The 12,659-nt window shown below is 37.4% G+C and overlaps 1 protein-coding gene across 1 annotated transcript in view; it reads right to left on the reverse strand.

The window, feature by feature from the left end:
* Positions 1-12,659, reverse strand: part of TRHDE (thyrotropin-releasing hormone degrading enzyme) — a gene marked incomplete at its 5' end in the record, with an annotated part of 105,795 nt that overhangs the window by 90,407 nt on the left and 2,729 nt on the right. The gene's annotated exons all lie outside the window — the stretch shown is intronic.

Here is a 12,659-nt window from a genome sequence, read left to right on the forward strand (position 1 = left end):
CACTCTTTCTCCACTTATACCAGTTCCTATCCCTTTGCCCCTTCAGGCAAAGCAGAGAGACCTAAAAAACTTATTTTGTTTCACAGTTGATTCTAATTCTCAGTACTTAAACCAAGAAAAAGATAGATATTTGACAGAGTAGCTCTCTTTAAGACATTCCTTTTGAGCTTTCTCGCTCCCTCTTAGAACCACAATTGCTGAGTATTTTCCCCTTGCATGAGTGCCTCATTTCAAGCAGAATTATCTTTGCAGATCTGATTTGATGATTTAGCTATAGTATTCCACTTTGCAATACAATTTCAAGACGACCAGCCTTCCAATCCCATTAATCAAACGTTATACTTGCACTGATCACTACATGAGAGGGAGGACACTTTTGATATAAGATAGTGAATCAAAAGCCATAAGACAAGGTGATGCTAGAACTCAACAACCTCAGCTACCAATGTAAGTTCAGGAATTAGGCTAATGCTCAATTAGAAAATAAAAAAATAAATAAAAAGAAACATTTCACAGGTTCAAAAATTCACAGGTTCTAAAGCCAAAAGGACTATTATAACAATGTAATCTGACTCCCTGCATTAACAGAGGTCAAACAGTAATTTAAGTAAGAATCCTATGGCTTCTCTTCACACAACAACATCTACTTTAGGAAGATTTAGGAACAGAAAAATGTTACACAGTAGGACACAATTTGTCACAACTAATATTTACTCTCACGGTGAAAATATGCACCTTTGTACTAATTTGAATTTCTCTAGCTTCAGCTTTCAAAATAATATTTTATGTCTTTTTATGCTAAAGTTCAGAATAGTTTTGGAATTTAACAGTTGTCCAATTTCTAAACCATGTTACACATGTTACATGTTACACATGCTTCAGTATAGCAATTATTTCTGAAGTACTGAAAGGGATTATCTGTAATAATCAACTTTTGACATAAAAATATTCATAAATTATTAGTGAATTGTAAGAAAACATCACAAGTCCTTCACAATGGCAGCAATGACAAATAATATATAGTTAGCAAAGTAACTGAAGAAAGAAAAAGAAAAAATCATTAATTGAGGAGATATTTTTCATTGCTTATAAGAATTGAACAGTGGTTAAACCAAAAGATGGTGTTTGTTTTATTAACACTATGCTATGGTTTTATGGTGGTATATAATCTTACTGGGAGACCAATCATGTCAGGAACACACAGCAGCATAGAAAACAATCCCTATTGAAGCAGATTATTACCTGAACAGACAAGACCATAGGTCAAGAAGCATTACTACCCTTATTTTACTAGAGGAACTGACCGAGTAAAGTTCTCAGAGATGTTTAAGCTGATCAACAGCAGATAAACAGGTGTAAGCAGATAAACAGAAGATTAAAAAAAAAAAAATAGATAAATCCTATTTATCCTGTAAGTAATCCAAAACATCTGCAACTGAAAAAAAATAGGTAAAATACAAAAAAGATGAAACTAAATCCTTAACAACAAAGATATTTTTTCACTCGCCACACATCCCTTTTCCTACTCTCTTGCTGGTATCCCAGGGTCCCCTTGTTTCTTTTTCACAGTTCAAATTTCATATAGGCACCTTAACTCCACTGATTTCTGTGAGAAGCAAGCAAGCAAATACCTTCATATGATCTTGCCCATAGTCTTTTTCTATCCAGAAATCAAGAACTGTTCAGATACACACAAAAAAAATCATAGAACTCCTCTCACAGATAAAATTTAGCCACACTTTGGATGGAACTATGATTGGCCTTTACACAACAAACAAACAAAAAAAAAAAGCAAAGCCTGAATAGCAGATGCAAGGCACAAAGGCAGGACTACTCTCTCAGGATTGATCCCTTTTCACAGCTACTTTAGAAGTACTTTCTACCAATTAATTACCTTCAGGAAAACCAGAAGTCTTACTTACAGCTTACAGAACAATACCTTTGTCCCACTTCTGCCATCTTCCTCACAGGGAAAGCAAACACCTTCTTGACTTTCCTGAAGGGAAGGGATTCTAAAGAAAAAGGGGAAAACCAGAGAATCTTGAGAGGAAAAGACTCTCTTTGGGAGAAGGAAGGAGAAACAGGAGCAAATACAGCCCTTGGTGTGGAGAGAAAAGTAAAGGGAGGAAACCACTCATTTCACCTTTCTTGCACTTGGAGAGCAGGCAGAACAGGGAACAGTGATACATTTTTCGGAGCAGAAGCAATCAATAAATTCACAGCTCTGGGAAGGAAAGGGAAAGGCAGCAAACTCTGGCACTCTGTCCGGAGATGAAGAGAAATAGGTTTACAGGCCAATGGATAAAAAGCAAGAGGTATGCAGAGTAACTGACATAAGGAAGAGGGGTTTACTAAAATGAGGAGCTTGGTACCCGAGTCCTGGGAGGTAAAGAGGGTGTAGGAGCCCTTGGGTCATGTGAATGGCCCAGTGTGCTAGCATTTTCACTGCCTATCCACCCAGCAAAGAGTGAACTAGATGGAGTCCAGAGGACCTACGCCTCCATACCTTCTGAAAGCTTCTCTCACCTAGACCTAAGCCTACAGAAAAATCCTAAATCACAACAAATCTGCTCTGCTGGAGAGGATGCCCATTGCAACATGTCACCATTGTTCCCTGAATGCCCCGACATGCAACAAATCTGTTCCCCACTTCACTCTCAGGGCCAACTTCTGCTCTGCCAACATTTGTCCAACTGAGGAATGACATATGAACTTTTGAGAAAGGAACCTGGCTCTCCTACAGGGCAGAATGGCTATTTATTGATGATTTAAGTGCTTTCCTCCAGGCATTGGATGATGCAATACCTTGTCAAAAGGTAAAACACACTGGTTTAACAGTTCTAGGGGAAAACAATTCTTTCTTATTCAAAAAACATACCTATCTTCCTGACAGTGTAAAATTTGACTCACCTTAAGCCACCGTACCCCATCTTTAAGTCTACTCAGACAAATACATTAGATATTCAGTCAAAGATTAATGGCTCTACCCGCTCTGGTGAAGCACTATTCATTAGGAGATCTTGTAAGTGCTTAGTAACACACTGATATTAATATCCTGCAAATTGAAGGAAACTGAGGCACATCATAGCGAAATAATTTGCTAAAGATCACTCAGCATGCTCCTTGTATAACCCATGCCACAGTAAAAGCTTCCTCAGCCTCAGCACTGTGACTCCACTGCTATCGAAAAGGAAAGTAGAACATGTCAGCTCCTGCATGGAAATTAAGCGCACACACAGCCGTTTTCTGCAAAGTGCTCTTGGGAAAAGGCATACTCATGGGAAATGAGCCAACACTGGCTGAAGTGCTGTAAGCTCATGATCTTCCTTGTCCTGAAGAAACTTGTTTGCATACTCACACCATGGTAAAGACCATCCATAAATAAAATTAGGAACAAAATTCCTTTTTATGTGAGCTGAACTTGACTTTGAAATCTACAAAATGCAGAGTCCAGTTAAGGCATTCAGTCTAATTCTCTCCATGTCAAGATAAAGTTATGTGATTGCAGCCTCAATTTCTGATTACATGAAACTGTTCTTTAAAGACCCACTCCTACATTTTTTGATCCTGTGACACTACTACAGGTCACAATTACTGCAAGTTAATTTCATTCTCTGATACTGAATGCTCAAATTTTATTATTATACCTGAATTCATAAATTTATCGTTTCACCTGCAACTTTGGTCCTGTATTCATTTCTTACACAAAAGAAAGTATCAAATGGAATTTTCTTTAACAGGAAATAAAAAGTAAGTCTTACGTTACATTATATTATGAAATATAACATGACTACTGCATACAACATAGTACTGTTACACAGCCACACAGGAGGGGATACATCTGACTCAGTGCAGGTATCTGTAGCATCTGTGTCTACAATTCCTTTCATTGTTTAGACTTCCTTTACAGTCAATGGACAACACCAGTCACTTCTGGGTGCACTTTATCTCATCTTAAAGTAGACCTTCAAAGAGATTGGGAGAATCATACCCTAAAAGCACCCATCTCTTGTAATACACTCCAAAAGTATCCTTCAGTGACTAGCTCATATGCACATATTTGCATTGCAGACATCTGAAGTGAGGTGAGATGAATTCAACTACATCATCAAAAGGGCCATACAGAGACTGATTCCCCACTCTTACAAAAGTTCTGTACTAGTAAGTAGTTTAAAAAAAATTCTGAATTGTGGAGATATAAAACTGGTGTGACACCATCGTTTTCTGTATATACAGTTGAATAGCGTATATCATATCTTGTTTTACTCTGTATTGTCATATTTTCATGTAAGAAAACCACCAAAGAAAGGTATTCAAGAGAGGGCCCCGAAGAGAGGTCGGAGTGCTTGCTAGCTGAAGGTGGATGTTCTGAGAGCAAAGAAAAGCACTTGAGATAATGAACTGGTGAAGCAGTTGCAGCGAAGGGAACAATATAAAAATCAGTAAATCAGCACATAGGATTATGCAGAAGCTAGAAGCAAGGGCAAGGGGCCGTGTGTGAAGAGATACAAATGAGCTGGAAACTCATTCAGCGTTATTCTTTTCAGGACCAAAAATTATGTCGGTATTCTAAAAAGTGCTCACGAGTGAAAAAAGTCATCAACACAAAACAGAAACCACAAACTACAGCTGACTCTTGTGAGGGTGAAACAATCTATCATTTTGTAAATGAGTTGGAGTGAGGGAATGAAAAACAGAGCATAAAAGGCTGACCCAGAAAAAGCACTGCTCTTCCATCATCCTTCCCACCAAAACTTGTAATTTTTTTCTAGAACTTCGACTTCTTTTTTCTTTTTGGTTCTGCTTTTGTGTTTTGCTAGTTTTGCTTTTACGGTAGGATTGAGACTCCTATGAATGCAGATGCCTACACAGTAGCTATCTGATGCTAACTCAGTTGTATACAGCTGAGACAGCTGCCTGGACTCCCTTTAAAGGCAGTGGAGAGAGAAGCAAGCACTTCACCTCACCCTGCTTCATCTCATCCAAGGATATGCATCTAAAGCAGGACAGATAACTTCCACCCCAGAAGTGCTTGTTTATCTTCACTGATGATACAGGCAGGCTAGAGGACTACTCAGTTGCAGGACTCTACACAGTGAACATCCCAAGTCAGATGACATGAATAGATAGTTTGTCCTGCAAATTACGGAGCAACCTTACAACTCCGAAAACGTAGACAGTGCGAAAATACCTCCCTGAGTTTGTGAAGCCTGAAATAGCATCTTGCAAGTGCATCTGTCCATTAAACTCACGTAACTCCAAGTATCAGTAATAATAAATACATCAACCTCGAAATATCTCTTCTTCACTGAATGTCCACCTTGCTATCCTTGTTTAGGGATGAAAGCTGTTTATTTTTAGTTCAGAACGATCCATTTTGTAATATAAAAACAAAAAATAAGGAAGAATCCTGCTATGAAAAACACCACCATGATATCCAACGTATAAGTGGGGAGTGAGGTGCTGAGGAAAGGAGCATTGGACTACCCATAAAAATTACATAACTGAATCTCTATTAAAAAAAAAAAAGTCAATTTTCCATAAAACCTCCACCCATCCATTCTGTTTCTTCTTCTCTCATTCAAAACAAACAAACAAAACAAAACCAAAAACCAACAAAACAAAACCAACATTGGATACACATGGTTTATTAACATTCTTCCATTGTGCAGCAGTCCATTCAAAATCAGTCTTCATTAACACGTAATAACACTGCCTGTTTTTCAAATACAATGGCACACAGATAGGGACCTACAGTTATTCTTCTGTAAGCTGGTATCCCTGCAATTCAAGATTAGGGTTACTTTCTCTCTAGCTAAGGGAAATGTGAGTTACTCTTTCCTCTACCTCAATTACACTAGATTTTATTCATATTATTGTGAGAGCTATTATTTTCAACAATAACTTCTTATAACCACCTTCACTGATTAAAACAAGGCTCATACCACATACAGGCACCCACAGAGGTACCATTCTTTCATAGAGAGCTCCTGATTTAAGATGAGGAACATTATACAAAGTTTTATGGCTACTAATATATACCTGACATATACTATTATTCTTTTTTTAATCAGTCACATTACTCGCCCATGAAATAGCTCTTTCCTTAAACTATTTACCCTACAGGTGAGGTGCCCCATCAAAGACTTTTTTTAAACTCAGTGCCTACCAACTCTCCCCAAGAGTTCCAGCTACTTAGTGAGATAAGTGCCGCAGAGGGAGAATCTATGTCCAGGCAAGACCAACATATTTGTCCATGTGCTCAGTTATCTTACTCCTTAGATCCTGTAGAATCCCCAACTCACTGGACAAGGAAGTCAAACTCACCAGCCCATAGGTCCCAGAATTTCCCCTGGAGCCCCTTCTATACATTACCCGAGCAATTCTCTGGCACAGTGTCCATTTGTAAGGATGGTCTATGTCCCATTGTGAGAAGTTCTGCATCTCCACCTCTGGTTACTTTCAGCTCTGCAGAGTTCCTAACAACTAATTCAACCCTTTTGATCAGTGTCTTCCATATACCTACCTCCAATTTTCAGTTTCTGCAACCCATCTGTTACAAAGAGTAAACTGAGCATGAGAATAAACCCATTCTTCAGCAGGGAAGTCCAATAGAAATAATTCATTGTAATTCTCTGCTACATGCCTTAAAAATTTGAGTTCCCTTTGTTACACTTTGTCCATGATGTGGTCCCTCACTCAAAGTCAGAGCCAAACTTGTTTTATGCACGCAAGTCAGGCATGAACTACCTTTGAAAGACCAATTATGATCACACAAAGACTTTCAAATTTTATCTAATTTTTTTGAATAATTGTTGAAATGCATATTTTCTTCATGAAACATGCTAAACAAAGACTTCAGAATGCAAATACAATAAAAGCAGCATAGGTGTTGAGGTTTTTTCTTAAAAATGTGGAACATTTTTACAGCACTCTGTCAAAGAGAAGCCTAAGCATATCCACAATCAAATGGGTTCTTAAGAAAGTGAGTATAATTTCATTTCAGTTCAAAGTTCTGAATTCACACATTTCTCTCTATTTCTCAAAATCTTAGATAATTCTGTGATGCTAAGTTCATTTCAAACATTAGAAGAGCATATTACCAAGCACTCATACAAAGAATGCACATTTGCACATTATTTTTGTAATGTGAACACTAGCCAACAAGTAAAATCCAAGTCACGTTTTCCCAAACAATCATTCTTTGTTGGTACTAAGCAACCACAGCTGGATGCCCCATGAAATTTAGCTTATTGGGAAAAACACAGCATGAATTAAAATGAAAGAACAATGTACAACAAACATGTAGAAAAAATGTGACATTTAAAAAAGAACTGTCACATAAAATTAAAAAACCAAAATTAAGTCCGTTGAATCTGGAAAAATTTAACATAAAAAGTAAGTTTTGATTAAGTCAGATCTGCAGAATTTGCAGGTGCAGAATTTGCAGGTACACAATAGTATATATGTGCATAAATGAATTACTTAAAAATTTGGTCAACCAAGCTGCTGTGTTACACTACATGTAGTACACTGAATTAACTGAATTGTTACCCTCAGCACATTAAAGAAGAGGACCAAGAGATGGGAGAAGTTTGGCTGTAACGCCTGCTGAGCGACTGGTATGACTTTAAGCAAATCAAAAGAACAAATGAAAACTGGGTAACCACTTTCAAATCCAGGCGTTGCATTTACACTGTGCTTCCTCAAGCAAATATACTCACCAGACACTACTGCTTTTTAAGTTTTTAACTTTTTTGCTATTGAATTTTAACAGTACAGACTAGGAAAAAAAATAAGTAATTTATTGTCTTTACTTTTCATATTTGCAATTGTTATTTGCTTATCAAGTGCTGCACAACCATATGTTAACATGCTGTTGATAATCAGCAATAAAAGCATGATACATTTTAATAAAAAAAATTAAACTTACAATATTTTTAAAACTTTACTCACCATATGGATGAGCCAGTATTTTTTAAATCAGGAAATATACCTACAAACCTGTAATGTACTGTGCTAAATCATCAATGATGCATAAAGGCATCTTGTGTTGGTTTTAGAGATTGTAAGGCCATTTATCTGATGCCAAAACATCACTGAAAAAGCACCATTATATTCAAGGAGAGCTTTTCACTGGGAAATCATAATCATTTTCTATTCTGATGAACACAGCTGTTCTAGGGCTGGATAACACCAAAATGGTCAGATGGTAAGATGAGCTTTGGTGAAAATGTTTGTCTTAGACATAAATTCTGTTGCAAATTTTGAGAACATGACACAAAGAACAAAATTCAGAGGTAAATGACCATAACTAATCATGTACTTCAGGTGGATATTGTCACATCATTTTCCTTGAATAATAAAACATATCAGTTGCCGAGACAAAATGCTATCAAGACTCCATTTACTGCAGTTCTATTTAGCCTCACCACCAAAATCCTCTCTTACATGTTCTGACACCACTGACAAGGACAAAAGCACGTTATACTTTTCCATTGACCACTTGTATGAGGAAATCTTCAAGAATGGACAAACAGGTGAGTTTGATGACATTATTTACATAGACAGGCCATCACCAGAATTTAAGTAGTGAATAAACTACCGCATCTTAAAACCCACTGTATTAAGAATCTTTTCTAATAATAAAACTGATTCCACCTATTTGTGTTTTCCATTAGGAGTAACGGACAAAGATTTTTCCCTTTTATAATGAATACTTATAGAAGTGCTTACATGGTCACAGTTACTACACTTCAAAGAGGAAATGCATCACCATCTTATCAACCAGTTCCACAGAGAATCCAAAAACAAATTAAATAAAATAAAACTCAGAATTGGTGATGATTATCCATTGATGACTACCTTGCGGATCAGTATGATCTGATAGCTATCTCATGAATCCAGCCAGTGTGTTCTGTAGTATACAGCACTGTGGTTTTTTTAACTAGGGTATTACGTAATAAAACAAAGATTTTAAAAGTCTATGTCTCAACACAATTTATCGACTACACATTTAATCTCAAAGATTGAAATCAGGTCTGTTTGACCAGGTTTGCTTCCACGAAGCATGAAAATCAATATTTCCTTTTATTTTTAGTTCCCTAAATACCACAAAATAATTTCAATCTATTTGCCTCAGACTGACTTACAACTAACTATAATTAAACATGCCATTATACTTCCTCTCTTTTAATACCTCTTTTAAGCTTCAGAAATTACTCAGTACTTAAACATATATTTAAAAAACAACAACAAAACAGTGCAGCACAGGTTGTTCCAGAGTCCCCTCCTAAATAGAGGTCCTGCAGGCCTGCAGAATCATATTTTCATCAAAATATTGATCACATTAAGTCAAGTTTTTTTTCTTTTACTCTATTTCATTACCTCCAGTATATTTTCTATCTCTAATTCTAAGCTTTAACACTTGTAATTGTCATTCTTGTTTTACTGATCTGAACTAGGATGTGTTTCAGCAAAAGTCATCCCTTGCTTTTTTTGTTTTTTTAAATCCTTCAAGGAAAAAACAGAAATTACCTGTAAAGACTTACAAAGACTTACTTTCTGCTTTGCCCTTCACTGAAAAAAAAGTAGAACTGGAGAAGCAGAAAAGGAAAGTGCATTTTCAGGAACTCTGCTGCACAGGTAGATACGTCTGTGTATACCCCCTTTATCAACACTTTATTTTAAGCCATGGAAACATCTGAGACACAGATGCATCACTCTCTTTCTTCTACTCCCTGTCAGGAAAAGGAGCATAAGAAATTACGGAAAAGCACAGTGTCTTGAGCCCTCCTCCCCATTTCTGTTTTCATCACTTCCTCCAGCCTTTGGGAGCTGTTGTTTGCCACTATCTTTTGACAGGGAACAAGCATAAGACAGTTTTGTACCATAGCAGGTCACGTCTTCCCAGTTGCGGTACCTTCACTGCACAACCTAGTCTAATGAGGTCTACTTTAAAATAAAATGCTTTTATTAACATTTGTGCTCCACTTTTTTTTAATTTCCAGTCAAAGCCATATACAGTTCTACCCAATGTGGGGAACACAATGCTCCTGGAAGCACTGTAGGTGGGCAGCTGGTTATTTATCACACACAGTGGTTTCTATGTTTCTTCTTCAGAAAATACTACCTTAGCATAGACAATGCAAAAGGTTAATGACAGTTTGAGTCAGGAAGGTGCTCAGATGCCTTAAGAGAGTTATTCCTTTAAGTATCTTGAAGCACCTAACTAGTTCTACACTAGTTCTCTAGCAATATCGGCTGGAGCAGGACAGGTTGCAGTCAGGCACTCTTGTGGCTGCTCTGAACTTGAACCCAAAGGTTTCACTGGCTCAATTGCTTTCATAGTGGAAGCAATAACAACCTACAACCTTTCTATCAAAACAGAAAGAAATTACTTTCATTACAAGATACTTCTGTTACAATGCATTATGAACAAAAGGCTCCTGAAAGCACCCTCTGCAACCTCGACACTGACCTGCTGCACTCACAAGTCATGGAACAGAAACCAGCATCACGCAAAAGCACATCCAGGACTAAATGGTGTTCATGGATGACATGATGGCTAAGTTAGTCAGGGACAACAAAAAGCTTTCCCTTTACACTGCCATAAGGGAGTTGGTTGTAAAGAAACCTGTACCGTATTGTGAGACTTTTAACTAGCTGGATGCCATCTAACATTATTGAATAATTATGTTAAGCAAATAATTTAAATAAAACCTATTTTACTAGTTTTAAGTATTTATCTAGTATTTATTTCACTGTCAATGAGCTGCTTTCACTTTTCTGTAGTCACTTCATAGATGCACGTTGTCACAATTTCATGACATGCACAAACTAACTGGATTTCACTCTGATACCAAATCCAGTTTTACTAGGCACAATACATTTCTGTTTAAGTTTTATTTTGTTATCACAGTGCCCATATCCTTCCCAGTGCCTCAGGAACAGAAGTAAAAAGCACAAAGTTTTTACAGAGCCTTTCCAGTTAGCCCTCTTGCTCTTCTGCGTTCATGCAGAACATGCTATGCCCTAAATTTTCAAAGACAATTACACTCAAAATGGTCAGCAAGCCACAGCTTTCAATTTCTTAAATTCTCCTTTGCCAGAACTGTTACGGCAACATATAGAGAAGCTAAGCATTTGTGTGCGTGTGTGTGCAAATACACAAATGGATTTCCTAATGCAGAACATTGCCTTTGAGGACAGGAAGGGAGCATGGTCACCTTTTATTATGATTAGAAATATATCTTCCTTCCAAAGATTTAGGAAATAATGAATTTTTTGCATTACAAAGCCAGGACCAGTAACTGATATCACTGCTGAGGTCAATTTTGCTTACAGGGAGTGAAAAAAAGAGAAATATTCTTCCCTATTCCAGTCATTCTCTTCCTTGCTTTGATTACTGTTTGTCACTCACCAAGACATCTTCTACTGGGGGTACCTTTATAGTTACACTTCATCACACTGTTTTTGCCTGCCCTGATTGCTGCCAGAATCTTGAGCCAGCAGACTTCAAAGCATGCAGCAGGCTGACAGAAACTACTTCAGATATTATCTGACTCTCTACAGTGTCCGTGGTGTCCTTTGATCCTTTCTCTTATCTGGCTGTGACTGCTCATCCAGGGCTATGAATCCTTTAGTTCTGTCTGGGATCTCTCTCCCTCACACTGTTCTCAGTCTGGCTGCTCTCTTTGAGATGCAGCCGTCTTGTTTCCCCATTTTATTATAGCCCGTTGTTCCTTGCTGATTGTTGCTTCTCATGTTATTCTTGCTGCACACTCTCCTCTGTTCATGCAGCTCTCCAGGGCTATAACTCCTGCTTTCAGTTATGTCTGATAGGAAAAGGCTCTTTGCTTTTTGCTTTGATTTAACAATTCTTAGCTCCACACTTGTGTTCAACAGGCTGTATTTCCTACTACATTTGGGATATAACCACTTTTCCCATCATCGTGGGAGGACCCACTTGCAGCTGCACTAGGAAGACACATCCTCTCTCTGATATAATCATCTACCAGTACTGCTTATTAATGAACTATCATGACTTCTCATTTTTCTCTACATATTTGTGGCCCTAATGGAAGATGACATGCTCCTATCCGAAGGATGACTAGTACGATGCTTTTGAAAGAGGCGAACGTTATTCTCAACAGCTTAAGTGGAAAAATATTGTGTGCTGCAGGGTTCTAGTGCCTGTTTCACTCTGCTTGTGGGATTACCTACATAACATTCTTCATCTCATGTCATGATATTTCTTAACATGTGCAATCACTGAAGGCAAAGTGGAAATCAAAAATACATTCAACTCCGAGGCATTTAAATAGCACAGTTTCAATGGTCATCTCTGAAGTGTATAGAAAGAGGCATATCTTTAAAAGTACAGTCGAGTGTTTTGCAGAGATGGAAACTTTAATAGTATCCAATTGATTTATGCCATATTGATGACAGTAAAGACAATGAAATTACAGTGACATTCTATGTCTTCCATTTCACTGAGCAAAAATTAAATGGGAGAAAGTTTCAGCATTTCAGTATTGTGTAGAAAATTATGAAGAGAGAAAAGAGATCACATGGACAATCCAAGGTCCCAGGGAGCACAAGGTGAACATTTTAATGAAAAAAAAAAAACAATCCAACTCCATACCAAAATGTAGGGA

This window comes from Buceros rhinoceros, unplaced genomic scaffold (assembly GCF_000710305.1).
Source record: "Buceros rhinoceros silvestris isolate BGI_N320 unplaced genomic scaffold, ASM71030v1 scaffold7113, whole genome shotgun sequence".
NCBI classification, from domain to species: Eukaryota; Metazoa; Chordata; class Aves; order Bucerotiformes; family Bucerotidae; genus Buceros; species Buceros rhinoceros.